Here is a 12,780-nt window from a genome sequence, read left to right as displayed (position 1 = left end):
AGACAACTACAGATCACTTAATGAGCCAAATTTTAGGTCATTTCTAAAGAGAGCCATCATAATTTTAATAATAAGAACTAGATCTTTAAAATCCATACTGCTTATTTCATATCAATTGGAAGAGTGGAGAGTTTGAAATATTTAATTCTTTGACTTGATGACAAAGTTTGTGTCACCAGATTCCACACTGACTTGGTTTCTCCTCTCTACTTTTTTCTACCTAATTATAAAACTCTAAGTACCAATTATAAGTTATTGAGAATGGCAGGAAGAGTTTGGCTCTGTGAGATAATGCTAGGTATTTGGGTTGAACGGGGACACGGAAATCATGAAGAGATGACTCACTGAAGACTTCTTTCAGCTTTGCATCAGATGCTCTGTCAATACGCATATCACACTCAAAGCTGCAGAAATGACTCTCACTCAGGAACTGGTGCTGAATGGATTCCTAATCTACCCTTTAGAAAGTAGCTTGTCATGCTCCATTGCAGCCCTTGGAGGTAATTTTAAAATATGGCCAATAATCATTGATTTCTTTCTCCCTGAGAAAAAAAAACCAGCAAGTGCTGGAGAAAAAGACAGACTTTCTGCAACTGAGCTATTTGCATCACGGAGAAGTTATGGTATTTTATTTTCTGTATTAAAATTCATGATTGTTCAGCCCTGAGGCAGTAGGCTCAGGCTCTCAAGACAATAAACACAATGCTGAAATACACACTTGAGCAAAAACACTTGAAGTCCTAGAAATGGGGTTTATGACATTTATCAGTGTCATAGAGAAATGTTTTTATTTCCTTCCTAACTTCAAAACTTGAGAGCTGTGTTCTCTGTGACAGCTAGGGTACTTCAGGGTGGAAGAAGTCTGGTACTTGGTGCCCATTTCTTGACATCCTGCATTAAAAAAAATACTCTGCCACTGGGTACAATTTGGATGGATTCACAATTTTCACAATTTCTATTAACCTTAAATCAAGATCAAGATGTGTTTGAAAATGTAGGCTTTATTATTATTTAGGTATGATGAGGCCAACAGATCAGGAGAAGATTGCCATTGAAAAAAATAGATTTGTTAAACAGAAACAGACTTAGAGAACAAATTTATGGTTACCAGAGGGGAAAGGCTGGAGGGGGAGGGATAGATTGGGAATTTGGGATCAACCAGTACACACTGCTATATTTAAAACAGATAACCAGGGACTTCCCTGGTGGCCCAGCAGATAAGAACCCATCTTCAAAGGCAGGGGATATGGGTTCGAGCCCTGGTCAGGGAACTGAGATGCTGAGGTGCAGCTAGCTTGCATGCAGCGACTACTGAAGCCCAAGCACTCTGGAGTCCAAGCGCCAACTAGAAAGAAGCCTGTATGCCACAGCGAAGACTCAACGCAGCCAAATAAATGTTAAAAAACAGACAACCAGCAAGGACTCACTGTAAAATAATGTTTTTAAAAAATAAAAAATAGATTTTTTAATACAGATCCCAAGAAGTATTTTTATACAGAAGATTTTTTATGCAGATCCCAAGAAGATTTTTTATACAGATCCCAAGAAGTAAGGGCACACCACACCAATGGGGGGGCGGGGGGCGGGCAGCACGTGAGGAAGCCCCAGGGTTGGTTACAAGGCAGAGGGAGAAGGCTCTGAGCAAGAGCCTTTATTGTGGCTCCCTTGGAAAGGAATAGGTAAGGCAGGGCAAAGCAACCAGGTCTTTTGGTTGTTGTTCAGTTGTTAAGTCCTGTCTGACTCTTGGCAATCTCATGGACTGCAGCACGCCAGGCTCCCCTGTCCTTCACTATCTCTCAGAGTTTGCTCAGATTCATGTCCATTGTGTCAGTGATGCTATCTAACAAGGTTTAGGAGTGGCTAAATAAATATTTCAGCAGGCCCTGGGGCAGAGCATAGGTCCCTACTTTCTGCTATGTTGTGTTGGAGGTTTTGGTGCCGACGGATGGTGGCCTGGAGTGTGAGAGCCTGATAAAGAAGGTGTTTGGGGGTGTGTTAGTCACTCAGTTGTGTCCAACTCTTTGTGACCCCATGGACTGTAGCCCATCAGGCTCCTCTGTCCATGGGATTCCCCAGGATACTGGAGTGGGTTGCCATTCTCTTCTCCAGGGGATTTTCCTGACCCAGGGATTGAACCTGGGTCTCCTGCATTACAGGAAGATTCTTTGCTGTCTGAGCTACCAAGAGCTCTGAATTGGTTGGTGTGCATATGAGAGGCAATTCTGGTGATTTTCACTTACTTTCTCTAGGAATTAGCTATCCTGGGAGGAGCAGTCCGTCCAGTGTCAGCAAGGCCCCAGATGTCGAAGTGTCAGCACACAGACAATAAAAGACATGCTGAAGGTGTAGGGACTGTTATATACTGTTGACCAACAACTGTTCTCGGTAAGTAGAGCAGTGCGAACATGTGCATGACATTACAGAGGACTTTTCTTTTTTTTATTCCAGATATACTCTCTATGCTTTCCTTTTCTTTTTAAAAATTTTTCTTCTTGGTGTACAGTTGATCTACAACGTTGCGTTAATTTGTGCGGTACGGCAAAGTGAATCGGTAATATGCATACATGCATCTTTTCTTTTTAAGATTCTTTTCCCACATAGGTCATTACAGAGCATTGAATAGGGTTTTCTGTACTATACAGTAGGTCCTCATTAGTTATTTATTTAACTTTTAAACATTTTTATTTTATACTGGGCTATAGTTGATTAGCAATGTTATGATAGTTTCAGGTGAACAGCAAAGAGACTCAGCCATATATATATACATGTATCCATTCTCTCCCAAATGCCTCTCCCATTCAGGCTGCCACAGAGCACTGAGCAGAGTCCCTGTGCTATACAGAAGGACCTTATTAGTTATCTATTTTATATATAGTTGTGTGCATATGTCAATCCCAGTTTCCCAGTTTATTTCCCCCCCGCTTCATCCCCATTGGTAGGACTGATGTTGAAGCTGAAACTCCAATACTTTGGTCACCTGATGCAAAGAGGTGACTCATTTGCAAAAACCCTGATGCTGGGAAAGATTGAGGGCAGGAGGAGAAGGGGATGACAGGGGATGAGATGGTTGGATGGCATCACTGACTCGATGGATGTGAGTTTGAGTGAACTCCGGGAGTTGGTGATGGACAGGGAGGCCTGGCGTGCTGCGATTCAGGGAGTCGCAAAGAGTCGGACACGACTGAGCAACTGAACTGAACTGAACCTTCATCCCCAGGTAACCATAAGTTTGTTTTCTACATCTGGAATGCCCCTTCTTGCTTTACAAATAGCTACATATATTTAGAGGAGGTACCAACACTAATTTTCTAGTCTACACCATCACTCATGAACTAACTAATCAGCAGCTATGTGAAAAAATCTCTTCTGCAACACGTGCTTTTTTAAGTGAGAAACAAGACAGTAAGTCTCCAAGCACTTCTCTCTCATGTATTTGACACACGTATTCCAAGAGCTATTTCACTCACTCTACATCAGTAGTCCTGTGCAACTATACGCGATGGTAATTGTGCTTTCATACTGCCTGTGATATCCAACAGCATCATTTTTTAACCGCATCATTTTTTAAATGAATTTTTCAATAACTCGTTATGCTTTCTCTCCAAGCACATTTGTCATCACATTTGGCTAGTTTTATACGCTTCCCTTCAATAGCATAAATAACACCTCATTTTGCTCTGAGGATTGCAATTCTATATGATGCCTCTAGTTTTGGTCTCCCTTCTACCTTTAACAATAAAATTAATCAGGTGGAGGTTTACTAAAGAGGTTTCTATGCTTCATTTGCAGGAACTTTGATGGCTCTGTATCACTACTCAACAAAGTTTCAGACAACATATTAGGGGGAAATAGGTGATCAATTGAACACAATCCAATTTCTAATTTATCATCACACTGCTTCTTTGCACTCCTCTTTTGACAAACAGCATGGTTTTGCTTTTTCTAGCACATAGAGTCACATACTACATTGGACTTTCAGGGTTTATACTGTTTTCACCTCTATTTTTATGCTTCAATGAACCACTCCAAAGCCATCGATCTTTCTTTGTAAACTAGAGAAATACTATGACACATTTTAAGCTAGAAATACTCCCTTAAATATTGCTTTCACTGTTTCCAACCAGCTTTGATATAAAATATTCCATTCTCCATTTCAGTAGTTTTCTTGACATTACAATATAAAAATTAACTATGATGAATGCAAAATCCAATAAATGCATACAATAATCCAAGGGCTTTCCAGGTGGTTCAGTGGTAAAAAATCTGCCTGCCAATGCAGGAGACGCAGTTTCAATCTCTGAGTTAGGAAGGTCCCCTGGAGAAGGAAATGGCAACCCACCCTAGTGCTTCTGCCTTGGAAATCCCATGGACAGAGGAGCCTGGCAGGCCACAGTTCTTGGGGTCACAAAGAGTCAGATACAACTTGGAGACTAAGCGCACACACACCCATACAATAATCCACAACTGACATAGAAGTACAATGAGCTAGATGAACTGAATTCTACTCACTAAAACATTACATGAGATGATATAGCAAAACTGGAGTATATACACAAACTTTCTTGTAATATATACAAGACCTTTGAGAATATGAAACATAATGTAGCGAGATTTCAGTTAAAATAAAAACTGAGATTATAAATTTGTAAAACTGATATGAATAATATGGTCTTATTGTTTTTTCCAGCGGTCCAGTAGTTAAGATGCCATACTTCCAAAGCAGTTCAACCCCTAGTCCAGGAACAAGGATCCCACATGCCAAGTGGCATGGCCAAAATTGAAAAGTAAAAAACTGAAAATCCTTGTGAATCACTCGAAAGATGGGCAGGGACCACAATAATCACAGCAGGTTTGGTTCCCCTTTAGATCGTCAAGATTGTTAAATCAATCGTGTTCGTTCCATTTTTTTCATATATTCTCACTTTTTAAACTTAGAAATAATTTTGCATTCCCAGAAACATTTTTTCCTATTCACCCATTACTTTGCAATATCTTAAGGTCTATATAATCTTTTTAATCTCTTTTTCTTCCTAAGTCTGTATCAGAATTTATTCTGACTTTGGTTAGATTTGCCTTGCAGCTACTGAGCCCATTATATGATTTAGAGGCTTTCTTCACCTACTTAGGGCTTTCCTGGTAGCTCAGACAGTAAGGAATTCACCTGCAGTGCAGGAGACTCGGGTTTGATCCCTGGGTCAGGAGGATTCTCCTGGAGAAGGGAATGGCTACACACTCCAGTATTCTTGCCTGGAGAATCCCATGGTGGGCTACAGTCTATGGGGTCACAAAGAGCTGGACACGACTGAGCAACTAACTCTCAGTTCCACCTACTTGCATCACTTAATGCACGTCATAACACAGGGCTTCTGCAGGCAGTGGGGAGCTGGCTGCTTCAGAAGGAACTGCTTCCTCTGTAGGTCAGAGCCACATGGCCTGGTAACCTGGGACTTCTCAACTGAAGCACCTAAAGAGGCACCCAAACTCTCAGGAACTACAAGATGAACAGTCCTATCCCAAGATCACAGACAGAGAGCAGTTAAACCCAGCAGGGACGTTCTCCTTGAGGGAGACCAGGGTCCTTGAAACCAACAGTCCTTCTGATCAGTGGGCGCTGGCTTAGCCTTTGCCAGACAGACTGGCTTCCTCTTAGGTCCTTTGACTTTCCTTCGTAATTCCAATAATGGTACCCAAATTCAACCCTCAACCAACGAACACCCACTCAAATTCCAGAGTGTTTGAGAGTCCCTTCCTAGGCTCCAGCAGTGAACTATGCTTTTCTTATGAGCTGATGATCCCAGCAGAAAGAAGGGGAGAAGGCATCATTAAAGTGGGCTCCAGCCAACATCTTATCAGAATCCTCAGCATGCATTCCATCTTTACACACACACACAAATCATATCTATTAGAACATTTCATGATTCTTCACCAGCCGAAGTGTGAAGTGGTGGTGTCTCCAGTTTTATTCTACCACTGACAGGACATTCCACACCTGAAGAGGATGGAACTGCTTGTAGTTCCTACATCACTGTACACTGCCTTCCTGTGTGCTCCTGCTGGGGCTGCTACATTCCTCTTCCAAGCTTTCTTTTTTCCCCCAATATTTTTGTATTTATTTGGCTATGCTGGGTCTTAGTTGTAACACGTGGGATCTAGGTCCCTGACCTGGGATCGAACCCAGGTCCCTGCATTGGGAGCACAAAGTCTTAGCCAATGGACCACCAGGGAAATCCTCAAGTTTCTTCTACATCAAGATTAGCTTAGGTGTCACCCCTTCAAGAAGCTAAACGCTCAGGTTGGGTTGAAATCCACACTCCCACAATACTTTATAACTGCCTCACTCTTAATGTTTATCACACATTATGTTGAACTTCTGTTGTGTTGGCTCCTTCTGAGCTGTTAGCCCCTCAAGGTAGAGGACTTTGTCTTATTCATTTGTGTATCATTGATGTCTAGCATAGTGTTGGCCACATGGTACATTCACAAAATATTATTTGTTGATTTATATTGAACATATATCACAGTGTCCAGCTAGACTGAAATGTGTGTTTTTCAATCCACCCACAAATGTTCCATGATTACTGCTATGGATTGATTGTCTGCATGCCCCCAAAAAGTGTATATTCAAAACCTAACCCTCAATAAACAAATTTATAAAAAATAAATGGATAAAAAATTTTAAATAAATAAATAAAATGTAAAAAAAAAAAAAAAAAAACCAACAAACCCTAACCCTCAGTGTGATGGTCTTAGGTTCAGGATGGTCTCTGATAGGTGCTTAGGTCATGAGGGTGGAGCCTCCATAAATAGGGTTAGTGCCCTTACAAAAAGACCCCAGAGAGCTCCCTCACTCTTCTGCCATGTGAGGACACAAGAAAAAATGGTTTCTGATGAACTCATAAACCACCTCTCACCAGACATGAAATCTGCTGGCACCTTGATCTTGATCTTGGACTTCCAACCTCCAAAACTGAGAGAAATAAATTTCTATTGTGGATAAGCCACTCAACCTATGGTCTTCTGTTACAGCAACCCCAAAGGACTAAGACAACCAATTAAATCACAGTAATGTGCAATTCACATGATGATAAAGATTTTTCCTTTTTTTTTTTTTAACATGCAACATTGGATTTCAAGAGCCATCTGAGATTAGACTATTAACCAGGTTTCTGCAGATGAACATCTCTGTCGAAACAACACCATGCTGTTTCTCTGATACTTGAAACTCCTGCTCACCTAGATCAGAAGAACTCATTCACATTGCCAAGGTCACAGGATTCTACAACAAACCGTGTGAAGCGGCCAACACGTGTGGTCAGCACTGAGAGATTCTCACCCTGGCAGAGGACCTGACTGCTTTGCTGGAAGGACTCCTTCAACCAGACCACAGTGTCAGTTTCCCCCTGAATCACCCATATTTCCAGTGCACTGTGATTTATTCTTTCTGCAAACCCTTTTTATCCAGCCTGATTACCAACTGACACATCACCACCACATGATTCCCATGACCCACTTTCTATAGGGTATTAGACTCGGCACCAAATCAGATTGTTTAGTCACGCTCAGGTGAAAATAACTTGGGGGAAAAACTTTTGAAAACCAACACTCATTCTTAAGTTTGAAGGAAAGGAGAGAAAGTTAAAGGGAGAGAGGGGAGGAGAGACAGAGGAAGGAGGGAGGAAGGAAAAGAGGAAGGGAACAAGAGAGGGAGTGAAGGAGGAAAGAAATGATAGAGAAAAGCAGCATGGACTACCTTTTAAAACTTAACAAAGGGCTTCCCTGATGGTCCAGTGGTTAGAAACCCACCTTGCAATGCAAGGGACACTGGTTCTATTCTTAGTCCAAGAAGATCCCGCATGCCACAGAGTGGCTAAGCTCCTGAGCCCATAAGCAGCAACTACTGAGGCCTGCACACCCAGAGCCTGTGCTCCACAACAAAGAGTAGCCCCCGCTGGCTGCAGCTAGAGAAAGCACGTGCATCGCAACAAAGACCCAGTACAGTCAGAACTAAATAAATAAATCTTAAAAAAAAAACTTAAGAGGGTGGATTTTTGCACCCACATGACAACAAGCCACCACGTGATCACCTAGTTTCCTGAAAGAAGAATTTGCCCAGAATTCGCAACAGGGATGCAGAGAGGCCAGCAGTGCAGGCCGTTGTCTGGGAACACAAGCTTGAACCAACCACTCTGCTTTTTTAGAAAGCCTTGCTAAGAGACGTGACATTCAAGGAGGGCCTAGAGCCACCCACTTCCAACCCCAATCCTCCCTATTGTTCAGGTAAAACCACCAAAAGTCTTCCTACTTGGCCCCCAATAGTCTGAGGTACAGGATCATCTTCACTGAAGATCCTTTTAAATGTTTTAACATCAATTTTCATTGAATATCACTTCAGAAACAGGGGCTTCCCTAGTAACTCAACTGGTAAAGAATCTGCCTGCAATGCAGGAGACCCTGGTTTGATTCCTGGGTTGGGAAGATGCCCTGGACAAGGATAGGTTACCCACTCCAGTATTCTTGGGCTTCCCTGGTATCTCAGGCAATAAAGAATCTGCCTGCAATGTGAGAGATCTGGATTGGATCCCTGGGTTAAGAAGATCTCCCAGAGAAGGGAAGGGCAATCCACTCTTGCATGGAGAATCCCCATGGACAGAGGAGCCTGGGGGGCTACAGTCCATGGGGTGACAAAGAGTTGCACAAGACTGAGCGACTAAGCACAGCATAGAAACAGTATGTGAAATGTGATCCTGTTTTTTTTTTTTTTTTAATCTCATTATTAAGTAAATGATTCAACCTTCCTGGTAATAAGGACAACAGCAATTAAAAAACAAAACAAAACAAAAAACCTTGGTGAAAGAAAGCCTGAGAAACACAATCCAGAAGAAACTAGGGAGACCAGAAGACTAAATTCAGGATTCAGTCCTGGTTATATCAATACCTGGGTACCAATACTGATTCTTGGATGAGAAAAAGGATAATAGGAAAACTGGTGAAACGTGCATAAAGCTGGAGTCTAATGGATACTTAAGAACCAATGTTAATTCAGTTTTGGCAAATGTAGTAGAGGAAATTAAGAGGAGAGTCTGTAGGAATATTGTACTGTTGTTGAAACTTTCTTGTAAATCTAAAGTTATTCCAAAATAAAAAATTTATTTAGGTGAACAAAAGCATGCCTGAGAAGCTTAGAATCAAGAAAAAATACAACTCCTAAGAGAGTCTTCCATGCATTCCTCTTTTTTTTTTTTTTTTAACAATAAGTTCCCTTAACTTACTGTCCTTATTTTTATGCTTGCTGTTCAGAAGCTCAGATCCAAATTCAACGCTGGATCACATCAGCTTCTTTAACCCTTGGAGTTCTCATCTGTGTTTCCTCATTTTTCCTGATCCTAATTTCCCATTGCAGGTAGAAACAGAGCCTAACCTTGCTGCATTTCTCCTATTATTGTCTAATCCTTTCAGGAAGGAGGTTCCGCATTAATTATATATGTGAAAATTGTCCAAAAGCACAGAAGCAAGATAGTCATGGCTCAGAAAGTCAGGGGTTATGGTGAATGGCTCCTTTAGGCAGAAAGATGACTCAGGGGAGAAACAATGATTGTCTTCAAATAACTGATAGATTGCCCTTGAGAAAGCAGGAGAGACTTTCCTCTGTGTCACACCAAAAGGCCAAACCCCAACCAAGGGTAGCTCATCACTAGAGGCAGACTCTCAATTCAAAGTCAGGAAGAACTAACAAAGCTGACCAATGAGGGAGCAATTAGTTCTCCCAACCTAGAGACACTTAAGGCATAGCTAGATTATTTCAACACAATCCTCTCTTTTAAAAATGCTATTAAGGGACTTCCCTGGTGGCCTACCGACCTAAGACTCCATGCTCCCAATGCAGGGGGCCTGAGCTCCATTCCTGGTCAGGGAACTAGGTCCTATATGCCACAACTAAAGATTCTGCATGCCACAACTAAGACCCAGTGAGCCAAATAAATAATTCACTTAAAATAAAAACTAAAATGCTATGAAAATGCAATAAGTCTGAATAGATACATGCACATGTATGGCTGAGTCCACTTGCTATTCCCCTGAAACTATCACAACATTGTCTGTTAATTGGCTATGTGCTGTGCTTACTCATGCAGTCATGTCTGATTCTTTGCAACCGCATGGACTCTTGCCCACCAGACTCCTCTGTCCATAGGGATTCTCCAGGCAAGAATATTGGAATGGGTTAGCCATGCTCTCCTCCAGGGGATCTTCCCAACCCAGGGATTGAACCCAGGCCTCCAGCATTACAGGCGGATTCTTTACCATATGAGCCACCAGGGAAGCCCAAGAATACTGGAGTGGGTAGCCTGTCCCTTCTCCAGGGGATCTTCCAAACCCAGGAATCGAACTGGGGTCTCTTGCATTGCAGGCAGATTCTTTACCAGCTGAGCTGCCAGGGAAACCCTAATCAGCTATACCCCAATACAAAATAAAAAGTTAAAAATAAATGAATAAAATGGATTTTTTTTTAAATGCAGTAAGACTGATTCAACGGGTAGCAAGACTCTAGTCTAGAGCATCTGTCAGGGATTCCATCATTGAAGAGGTTCAGCTAGGAGATCTGAACATTTCTTTCAGCTGCATATTCTGTGTAGTTCATACTACAGTTCTGGATGTGGAATGAATAAACATAACAGCAGTGTGTGATATTCATTAAATGCTTACTCTGCTTTGGGAGCTGTGGGGTGCACTTCAAAGCTATCATCTCTTGGAATCTTCCAGCAACTCTCCCAGCTGACCCATCAGGAGAGTTTATGCTCCCCACAGTGACACTGCTTTTCACACTGCTCTTGTTCCCAGTGGCAGTGTTGGTGAGCTGGCTGCAGTGTGACACCCCAAAGGCAGAGTCTAGGAGAGCTACTTGTGTCTTTTTAGCAAGAGGTATGGGTGACTGAGTCAGGGGACCCATTTAGTCAACAGCTATGGCCTTGACAATCAACTTAATAATGTATTGTGCTAAGTCACTTCAGGGCTTCCCTGATAGCTCAGTTGGTAAAGAATCCACCTGCAATGCAGAAGACCCTAGTTTGATTCCTGGGTAGGGAAGATCTGCTGGAGAAGGGATAGGCTACCTACTCCAATATTCTTGGACTTCCCTGGTAGTTCAACTGGTAAAGAATCTGCCTGGAATGCAGGAGACCTGGGTTCAATCCCTGGGTTGGGAAGATCCCCTGGAGAAGGGAAAGGCTACCCACTCCAGTATTCTGGCCTAGAGAATTCCATGGACTGTAGAGTCCATGGGGTCGCAAAGAGTCAGATATGACTGAGCAACTTTCACTTTCAAGTCTCTTCAGTCATGTCCAGTTCTTTGTGACCCTATGGACTGTAGCCCACCAGGCTGCTCTGTCCAGTGGATTCTCCAGGCAAGAATGCCATGCCCTCTTCCAGGGAATATTCCCAACCCAGGGATCAAACCCACATCTCTTTATGTCTCCTGCATTGGCAGGCGGCTTCTTTACCATTAGTGCCACCTGGGAAGCCCCAATAATGTATTGAGAATATGGCAAGTCTATCTGTTCAGGAAGAAAATCTCCTTTTCCTCAGCACCCCTAGCTTCAAGTAGAATGTCCTTAAATGAATGCTGTGTCATATGTATAATATGGTACCTACTAGGTGTGTGACCTTGGGCCAGTCACTTAACTGCTGTCCACCTCTCACTCACTCTAGTGGGTCAGGCAAATATTTCTGAGAACACTTATTGCTAACATTTAGTGGTAAAGAACCTGCCTGTTAGTGCAGGAGACGTGGGTTGGATCCATGGGTCGGGAATATCCCCTAGAGGAGGGCATGTCAACCCACTCCAGTATTTTTGCCTGGAGAATCCCAAGGACAGAGGAGCCTGGTGGGCTACAGTTCATGGGGTCACAAAGAGTCAGACACTACTGAAGTGGCTTAGAATGCACTTTGCTAACACTACAGATAACCGGTATTTTAAACAACATCCAAAAATCAAGTAATGAGTGAAGGGCCATCTCAGTTCTTCATCTTGTGGTTTAAACTTTTTCATAAAGTACTCATTTGCCAGTGATTTTATTTTTAGCCTCAGTACCTCTTGGGAAGTAACTATTGAGCTCCATTTTTAACATCTGCAAAATGGGGACATAAGCCCAATGACTCAACCCTCCAGACTGTGGTGGATTATCATGCTGGGCTCCAGGACAACGAAAATGGTACTCTTTTGAAATCGCAGCTTCTGCCACAGGAAGGAGCTAATGATATTAACTGTTATTAAGCCATCCAGAGGAACATTTGGAAGCAGAATAGCATTGGCCTTATAGAGAATAAAAAACAGGAGTTTGTGATAGGGGTCTTGTTCCCCAAGAGGAATAGCTTGTAGGAAGAGAATCAATGTTGCCCAAGGTTCAAAGGAGACAGAACCCTGTTAATAAGGTAACGTTATAACAGTTTGTAACAGTTATAAAAATTTGTCACTGAGTGTCCAGATGCCATGTGGCATATACAGATCAATCAGACACCTTCCCTGCCCTCAATTACCAGCAGCTCACAGGAAAGGCAGAAAAAGAAGCAATAAACGAAGCAAACTGGGTCACATGCAATGATAGTACTGTGCCAGCACAGAAGAGAAAATGATGGATTCAGAGCAGTCTTGATAAGCATTCTGAACAAGGTGGCCTCAGAACTTGGTCTTAGGGTTGGTTAAGAATCCTATAGATGAGGTTAAAGGAGGAGGGAGGAAAAAGAAGAAGGTTCTGACCAGGAGGGCAGGTTATACATAAATTCACA

The sequence above is a fragment of the Bos grunniens genome, chromosome 8 (genome assembly GCF_055505025.1).
Source record: "Bos grunniens cultivar Pamir isolate PY7600 chromosome 8, Bosgru_T2T1.0, whole genome shotgun sequence".
NCBI classification, from domain to species: domain Eukaryota; kingdom Metazoa; phylum Chordata; class Mammalia; order Artiodactyla; family Bovidae; genus Bos; species Bos grunniens.
Note: the sequence above shows the minus strand (reverse complement) of the source record.